Raw genomic sequence first — 9,080 nt, 5'->3', positions numbered from 1 at the left:
TTTTGACAGATAGAGATTTATTTGTAAAAGTTCCGGGCGGGTGCCGCTCGCATGGCACTGGCGAGTGTAGGAACTTTTATAAATGAACCCCCTAATCTCACAAGACTTGGAGCGATATTTTGTAATTTTACTCCTGTGCGGTTCAATTACCCTACTGATACAGTATACACCTATAAGGCTCAAGACACAGGGGTGCTTAGGCCCAGGAAGTACGCTGCTATTTTACATGAGCAAATCAAGACAAAAAGGTAGATTTTTTTTTAGGGAAAGCAAATCTTTATTCCTTTGAATTCAGGTCCACTTTTAGTTTATTTTTCTATCCCTTTTAGTGGTAATTAAAAACATTTCCAACATACAATTCTTTATGCAAGACTCTCATGGCAGCCTCGTCTTTATATACGGTCTCATCTACCAGCAGGGACAGGAAGTTTAAATGTAACTGAATTTTTAAGTCTATGTATACTGTATGTAGCCTATATTGAAAAAAGTTGTGATTATCTTTTATCTATCTTTTCTTTATGTGTTCTCTAGGTTGTATCCCAATGTATTACACACTGTGTTCAGTAGCGGTTTTGTACAAGCAGTCAGTAAAATTGGTGTATTAGTAATTGGAACAAATCGTTGGTGCCTGTTTAGAGTGAAAACCTGTCACTATACCACCAAATTGGTGTTTCCACGGTTAAGAAGATTAGGAAGAATAGTGGGCAAAAACCAGAATTGAAGGACCTGAACCATTGAACATTAAGGGTCTGTTCACACCAATGTGTTGCGCTATCGCACATGCTTCCTTGCGATAAGTGTATACGTTTCAGCAGCAAAGTGCACTAGATGCGCTGCGTTATCATTCAAAATCAATAGCACCCCAGCACACCTGCCTAGGGGCATGCATTTTTGGCCAGCACAATGCTCAGCAGCACATTAACATGCCCTGTGTCCCTAGGCAGATGTGTTAAAATGCTAAAATTCAGTGTTGGGTTTCGGACAGTAATTACCAATTTAAAGATGAAGTGTTGCCATACTTTGTACAGGCAGGTTACGAACAAGATGGGGAATGTAGGTTCGTTCTGAAGTTGAATTTGTATGCAAGTTGGAACAGGTACATTTTTAGGTGTAACTACAGCCAAAAAAAACATTTTTTCGTTTTGGATAGCATAGGGAAGGGTCACGTTTGTTTCGCTGTCTGTGCCCTTGTTCAGAACTAGCACTTGTTTTCGGCATTGTTACAGTCAAACAAGTTGACAAGGAAAACAAATAAAAGTGTTTAGCACACTGTACAGTACATACAGGGTTGTGACAGGGGTAATGACAGTCAGAGCCAACTTCCTGTTCAGTACCAGACCCGGAAGAAGAGGCGGGGCACTAACTAACAACTTCCTGCAGGAGGTACAGTACTGTACAGTAATACAATCCAGACCCACTACTCGTCTGCCATCGTCGGCACGAGCACCGTTACTAGTGGAACGGACCTCAGTTCGTAAGCACGGGTTGTACGTAAGTCGAGCGTTCATAAGTCGGGGACTGCCTGTATATGCAGTCATAACCGTGGACACTCTTACTCTTGAAAGAAATTGCCTGTTATGGTCACAGATGCTCCAGTTCTGTCAGGCATCAATGACTTGTCCTCTTTGGACTCCTGACGAGTTGCCATTTTACCGACTGTACTAACCGCTGCAGAACACAATGTTAAATACACCAGCATGCAACCTAGAGAGCATAGACAAACAAGGTAAAAGTGAATTCCAACTTTTTTCTTTTTCTTTATTTGTAGCCTACACAAATAAAATTAGGCCTATAATAATGGTGTCCACCCCGTACATGACACCAGGGAACACAGATTGGCTGTATGACACTGAGCATTACACAATACAGTCAGAAGTGTGCAGAAACTCATTAGGTCAATGAACACTTCAAATTGTCACAGCGGGGAGAAGAAGCAGAAGAACTAGAAGTAGAGACAGGATCCCCCATAAAGAGTTCCTCTTTAAGAGTGATGCACATAATTAAACATATAGAACTCATTACAACCCCAAACTTATCTCTAACGTATGCAAAGGACAGGGATGAGCAACCTATACCCCTCAATTTAAAAACTACAGTTCCCAGCATGCCTTGCCATACTCTGACACTCCCACTGCAAATTCATAAGTGTTATATGTTCTAAAGATTTAGAAATACTATTAATAACATTTCTGAAACTCAGTGACTTCCTGCCTTCTCTGGGGATCAACTTCCTCAGGAAGAGAAGTGGGATAGAGGCAGACAAGCCAAACCTATCCTCCTGAGGCTAAATATATCAATCCTAGCCACTTTTATGGAGGAGGAAAAGTTACTGTAATGTCACTTTTTCGTACCCTGGAGAAAAACACAACCTAGAGGAAGTGTGGAGTTATAGGAGTTCTATGACATAGTAGGAACACTCTCTCTATGCATCACACCTGTGTCATGTGCCATTTCAGTGCTGCTCACCCTACCCATCATGTGTTACATTTTGTTTTGGCTGCTTCTAATTACCCTCCTCTCTCCTATGTGACTGTGTCTCTGCAGCCACTCATTGTTACCCCCTTTTCCTCTGCAACAATGCTCCCCTTCTGTTTCTGTATGTTGCTAGCAGATCATGGCTGTGTTCTCCTATTGACATTAAAGCAGAACTCCAGGAATGTGTTTTTTTAGTGCACCAATTTTGTGAATGGTATTCTGTAAATAGTTCTGAGAATTGTGAATGGGCAAGGGAAGAGGAGAGGACAAACAACACTATACTGTATAGTGAAAACTATACTTCCTAGCATAAATAACCTTATAGTACAATGTTTCCTACAGCTAACCTCCAGGTATGAATTAGTTTGCATACTTACATTAGTCCAGCTGGGCCCATTGTAAGTATGCATATGCCATACCTGATCGGCAGCAAGGGATCCTATAAAGCACTATAGTAGCTGGAGATACTACAATACTGGCTGCCATCTTCCAGGTCCTGTAGGGTGCTGAGTGGCTTTCCCTCTGCTCTGAAAACAAAGAGAGAGTCACTTGCTCAGCACAGCCACCATTGAGAGAATGCCTAGTATTTATGTCATTGAATACAAGGCGTTTTCTGATTAGACAAGTGGTGGGGACATCATGATCTGCCCCTGATCCAATCAGAGATCGCCTTGTATTCATTGCTAAAAATGCTAGATATCGTCTGAATGGCTGCTGTGTTGAGCGAGGAACACCCTGAGGGGAATTGATCAAAACTGGAGCAGACAGACTCTGGGGCAGTTGCGCATGGCAATCAGTCAGCATCAAACCTTAAAGTGACATTAACCCCTTAGTGACGGGAGACGTACACTGTACGTCCCGCCACAAAGGGACCAGTGTACGTGACGAGTTATTTGCTGCATTAGAGGGCTGGTAACCACTGAGAATCAGCGGTTACCACTCATACAGGCCTTGTTCACACCAAATGCAGACCAGATCCGGTCAGGTTTCTGCACACGCAGTTTAGTGGGTTGTGCCGCGCTTTAGACGCGTTTAGGGCCGGTTTTGGTAAAAAAAATTAAAAATTTAAGTTTAACATGGCCTTTCAGGCACTTGCATGCGTTTTTGCATTTTGGATGCGTTTTTGATGCGTTCCAGACCAGATCCAGAGCAGGTAAAATAGGGCTTGCCGCATTTTTTTCATCCGGTCTGGATCCGCACGCTGCGATGTGAACTGGAGGTCAAAATAGGAATACATTGGACGCAGTTTTGATCCGGTCTGCACCTGCTCTGGTCCGGATCTGCTCCGCGCTTGGTGTGCCTCAGTATAGAGGCATTCATTAATGAAAGGGTTAACCTTTTTCAGACACCTGATACCTGGCATTCTGACAGCTCGTATCTCTCTCGGATTGTATACTGGCTTTTTTTTTCTATTACTTTCAGGGATACATAATGTATCTATTCCTGAAGGAAGAATGTTTCAGTTTTCTGATCATTGTTGGAACGTTCAGAAAACCTTAGTGACAGCTGAATCCTGAACTGCTGCAGGATCAGTGTCACTAACTTATTATTGGCTATTCTGAAGTTTGAAACAGCCTGATAATAACCAAAAATGTATTAATTTATTAAGCAGTAATAGTTAGATTAATTCACAATGACTGCTTGATATAATGAAATAAATAAAAATGTTAAAAGTTTTAAAAAAATAGTGAAAAGTGTAAAAAAAAAAGTGTAAAAAAATTAAAAATAAAGGACAAATAAATGAATGGATTTATTGCATTTTTTTTTAGCTGTGCTGGTTTTGTAAAAAATACTACAGATCAAAACTGGGGAAAAAGTATTTTTTTTAAATTTTATTTGTCCTAAGTGAGGCGTTAGACACACATATGTGATATAAATATGTAGCCCTATCTGTCCTCTAAAAAAACATATATAATATGTGTGGGTGCACTTTGTAAGAAAGTATATTACTGACGTGGAAGAATGTCAAAAGTGTGTCAGTCATTTACGAACAGAAACTAAAAACAAGCTCAGTCATGAAGGGGTTAAAGTCTAAATGTTTTTTCCCTCCCCCCTAAGTTAATGTCAGCACTTACCTTAAATTATGTTTCTTAATCCGATCTTCTTTCGTGTCGTTTTTATCTGTCCTCACGCTGCGATGTGAACTGGAGGTCAAAATAGGAATACATTGGACGCAGTTTTGATCCGGTCTGCACCTGCTCTGGTCCGGATCTGCTCCGCGCTTGGTGTGCCTCAGTATAGAGGCATTCATTAATGAAAGGGTTAACCTTTTTCAGACACCTGATACCTGGCATTCTGACAGCTCGTATCTCTCTCGGATTGTATACTGGCTTTTTTTTTCTATTACTTTCAGGGATACATAATGTATCTATTCCTGAAGGAAGAATGTTTCAGTTTTCTGATCATTGTTGGAACGTTCAGAAAACCTTAGTGACAGCTGAATCCTGAACTGCTGCAGGATCAGTGTCACTAACTTATTATTGGCTATTCTGAAGTTTGAAACAGCCTGATAATAACCGAAAATGTATTAATTTATTAAGCAGTAATAGTTAGATTAATTCACAATGACTGCTTGATATAATGAAATAAATAAAAATGTTAAAAGTTTTAAAAAAATAGTGAAAAGTGTAAAAAAAAAAGTGTAAAAAAATTAAAAATAAAGGACAAATAAATGAATGGATTTATTGCATTTTTTTTTAGCTGTGCTGGTTTTGTAAAAAATACTACAGATCAAAACTGGGGAAAAAGTATTTTTTTTAAATTTTATTTGTCCTAAGTGAGGCGTTAGACACACATATGTGATATAAATATGTAGCCCTATCTGTCCTCTAAAAAAACATATATAATATGTGTGGGTGCACTTTGTAAGAAAGTATATTACTGACGTGGAAGAATGTCAAAAGTGTGTCAGTCATTTACGAACAGAAACTAAAAACAAGCTCAGTCATGAAGGGGTTAAAGTCTAAATGTTTTTTCCCTCCCCCCTAAGTTAATGTCAGCACTTACCTTAAATTATGTTTCTTAATCCGATCTTCTTTCGTGTCGTTTTTATCTGTCCCTCCAGCGCTGCGGCGGGTCTCCGATCCATCGCTGACTCCTCTGTCCTTGCTGGTACTTCCTGTCCCACGGTATCTGCATGCGAGTGCACGCGTCCACAGACTAACCTTGTGTCTCTCCTCGCGTCACGGCCGAAAATGTGACCGCCCCAAGATGCTTTGCGGCCGCCCGAGAATTTTCACATTTTCAGACGGGGAAGACACAGGTAAGTTTAAACCGCTTTTAAAGTGTTTTATTTTTTTTACACTTTTTGCACATATCTACTGCTTGCTAGCACTAGACATATGCAAAAACACTGGAGGCTTTAAATTATACTTTAACTGAACAAACTGAAGAGAGAAGCTGTGGGCTGATCTGGTATGACATCAGCATACTTTCATTGGGCCATACACCTCACCAGACATAAAGACCGACCTTTAACCCCCTTTCACTAAATATCACATATCTTCTCTTCCTGCTGATATGAAATCATCTTACATTCATTAGTTAAACAAATGTTATTTATTACTGGTATTTATATATATTTTTTCTTTACTATTACAGTTTTTCCACTTCCTGGTCCTCTTATGCATTAGTGATGTAGCCCAGCCTATGCCCGAGATGCATTCTGTGAAGATTACATCAGCAGAGCATTGCTGGGAAATCCCGTCTGTGTACTGCAAAGTCTCACAGCAAGGCATTTTCCTGCCCTGAGATGATGTGCGTGGTCACATGTGCCAAAGTTCCAGGAAGTAAAGGGAGATGGATTCATCTGCCCTTAGAAAAAATGGCCACTGTGAAAAGACTGGGGAGGAAAAGAAAATTAAAAGGAGAACTATGGGGTTAAGGCTTTTCCCCATAGTTCTCCTTGGGGTAACGGGAGGACAAAAACTAGCGTCCTCCCGTCACCCTAGGCACAGTATACCATGATAAGAAATAGATAATCCGCGCTTCTGGAAAGGAGACTAAAGTGGAAATGTATAATAAATTAAGACCTAAAGCCGCTCTAGAAAGAGGATAGAGGAATCCTATCAACAGTCGAGAAAATATATATCAAAGCGCTAAAGGTGTAACTAATAAAAGACTTAATGTAACCAAGTGATAAAGTGAAATTTTAGGTTTAGGCGGTCTAGCTCTAAAACAAGTGATGTGTCTTACATGGAATCATAAAAAAATTATATAAAATAATGTTTATATACTGTGACCTATTCGAGGTCTTTACACAGTGGTTGAAATCTTATCGTCCCAATCATTTTTTTTGTTTTTCCACAGCACTATTGTACTATTAATTTTATTTTTATTTTATATAATTTTTTTATGATTCCATGTAAGACACAGTATACCATGAGCTGTAGCTAGCGGTATACTGAGACGCCGCAGTATACCGCAAGCTGCTGCTCGCGGTATACTAAGACGACGCAGCTGAAGCGGATTACGAACATTATGTCTGGATCTGCCCAGCTGCGTGACTGACAGCTGGCTCTGCCTATCAAGAGGCAGAGGCAACTGTACCCGTCCCCTCCCCCGTCCGTTCCGCCAATCAGCGCTGGCGGATCGGAGCGGGGGGAATCCAGCCCCTCCCCTGTCACGGCAGAAAGCCGTGACAGGATCGAGAGGTGAGCGAACGCCGGAATGTGTTCGCTCACCTCCCGATCTACTAAGCCGACGTGTGACAGTCTCATTGTCACAGGTCGGCTAGAACTATGAGGTGAGTGAAAAGCACTCACCTCATAGTTCTCCTTTAAGGAATATACAGAATAAAAGTAGGGCTGCGGAAATTAACGATGAATCCCTCGATTAATCGTTAATTTATTTGATCGATCAAAATTATTTTGATCGATCAAAGTTCTTTGGCTCCGTACTCACCTCTCCGCCGGCTTCCGGGTCTTCCGTCGGAGATCCGGTGACGTCACGGACATTGACGTCACCGGACTCCTCCCCCCTTCCACAAGTGGCTCTGTCGGCTAACAAAGGGAAGGGGGGAGGAGTCCGGTGATGATGTCCGTGACATCACTGGACTCCTTAATCGAAATTAATTGATTCAAAAAATTTTCGATTAATCGAACAGGAAATTTTTAATCATTACCAGCCCTAAATAAAAGGTCTGCAAATATCTAGAAGAATCTGTTTGTAAATTGTCATTACTAAACATTTCTAAAAGGTGTATTTGTTTAACTTGGACATTTTAAACAAAATGTTGGCGTTCTATATGGGAGAATGTGTGTAAGGTGGGTGAGTAGTGATGTTTATAACTAATGGTTGCTGCCTCCTTCTGTGGGAGTAAATACCAGCTCTATGGCCTCTTTCCTATTAATAACATTGAGTACATGTCAGATTTCCTATCATATCCTACTTTGTATTTGTGTAACTTCCTGTCCCCAGCTATGAGGGTTCTGTGTGACCGCGTTCTGTGTGTGTGCATATACAGCTCATACAAGAACGAGGGGAGTGTATTCTCCACACAATTGTCATATCACTGCCGTGCCGTGTGGAGGTGACGGCTGTCTAATCTTACACACATGCAGCCATTTCTAATCATCTGGTGTACAGGGTGCTAGGACAATTCTATACAGATCGCACAGACCAGCCTATATGCTGATAGAGATCCCAGAAGACAGGCAGTGTCGGCCATCTTACCGATGTGCTCCTTATAGTCCTCCGGGTCAGCCGCTCTGCGCGATCTTCTCTTTGTTTACATTCTTAGTGAAACCGGCTGGCCGTCACGGGCTTGTTCAGCAGTGCAGACAACCGCGCATGCTTGCTGTTACGTCATCAGTATGAGTGCCCGCCCCTCTACCTCCAGTCTGCTCTGCTCGATCCTCATATGGAGGTGGAGCCCGGGCTGTATTAGTCAGCTGTATGTCATGAGATGCTCCAGAGGTAAAAGAGACCCTGTCATTATACCCTCTCACCTCCACAGTACTACTAGTCCACTACAGTCTCAGAGCTCTACCTAAAGGCGTATTCCACTTCTTGCAAAAAATAAATAAGTGCATGCATATTGCAAAAAGGAAACATTTGTATTTATTACATTTGTGTATTGGAGCCTGCAGAGCATTGTAACCATGGTCAGACGACTGATCTCAGGTGCTATGTACAGGCCCCTGCAGACTAGTGATGTGCATTGGCTTGGTATGAAACCCAAAACTGTGACCGCCACCCCTCCTCCCAACCCAGCCAGTGGCAGCAGTTGTGACTAAAGGTGCCCATACACCTTACAATTATCTGCAGATTTTCTGTGGTCAGATGGAAAAAGTGCAACAGATTGGCCCAGGTGGAGATAACTCCATCCACACAGTTCAGTGTATATGGAGGAATCTGTTGCACCTTTTCCATCTGACCATAGAAAATCTGCAGATAAATTGTAAGGTGTGTGGGCAGCTTTAGTCCCCGTTCACACCATATCGTAGCGATGACACGCATTCATGGGCATTTTTTTCCCACGTTTGGCACGCATCGTCATTGAGTTCAATGGGTTCCTGGACTCACCACAAAAGCAGGAAAGTAGCGCATTTAGCAAATTCTGCGACATACATTCCACGTTTTTCCCCACGCATTCATGTGCATGC

At 41.7% G+C, this 9,080-nt stretch overlaps 1 protein-coding gene across 3 annotated transcripts in view; it reads right to left on the bottom strand.

Annotated features, from left to right (window-relative positions):
- RCBTB2 (RCC1 and BTB domain containing protein 2) overlaps positions 1–8,265 on the bottom strand; it is a 56,759-nt gene extending 48,494 nt beyond the window's left edge. The window contains exons 1-2 of one of the 3 annotated variants that reach the window (XM_018563241.1): positions 8,149–8,265; positions 1,617–1,621 (exon numbers count right to left, since the gene is read on the bottom strand). The gene's annotated coding sequence lies outside the window, so the exon portion shown is untranslated. The remainder of the gene's footprint in view (positions 1–1,616; positions 1,622–8,148) is intronic. The other 2 variants (XM_018563239.1, XM_018563240.1) reach the window with 2 other exon arrangements.
- Between the last annotated feature and the right edge of the window lie 815 nt (positions 8,266–9,080).

The sequence above is a fragment of the Nanorana parkeri genome, unplaced genomic scaffold (assembly GCF_000935625.1).
Source record: "Nanorana parkeri isolate BGI_ZX_2015 unplaced genomic scaffold, ASM93562v1 scaffold644, whole genome shotgun sequence".
Taxonomy (NCBI): Eukaryota; Metazoa; Chordata; class Amphibia; order Anura; family Dicroglossidae; genus Nanorana; species Nanorana parkeri.
This window is presented reverse-complemented; position numbering and strand designations above follow the sequence as displayed.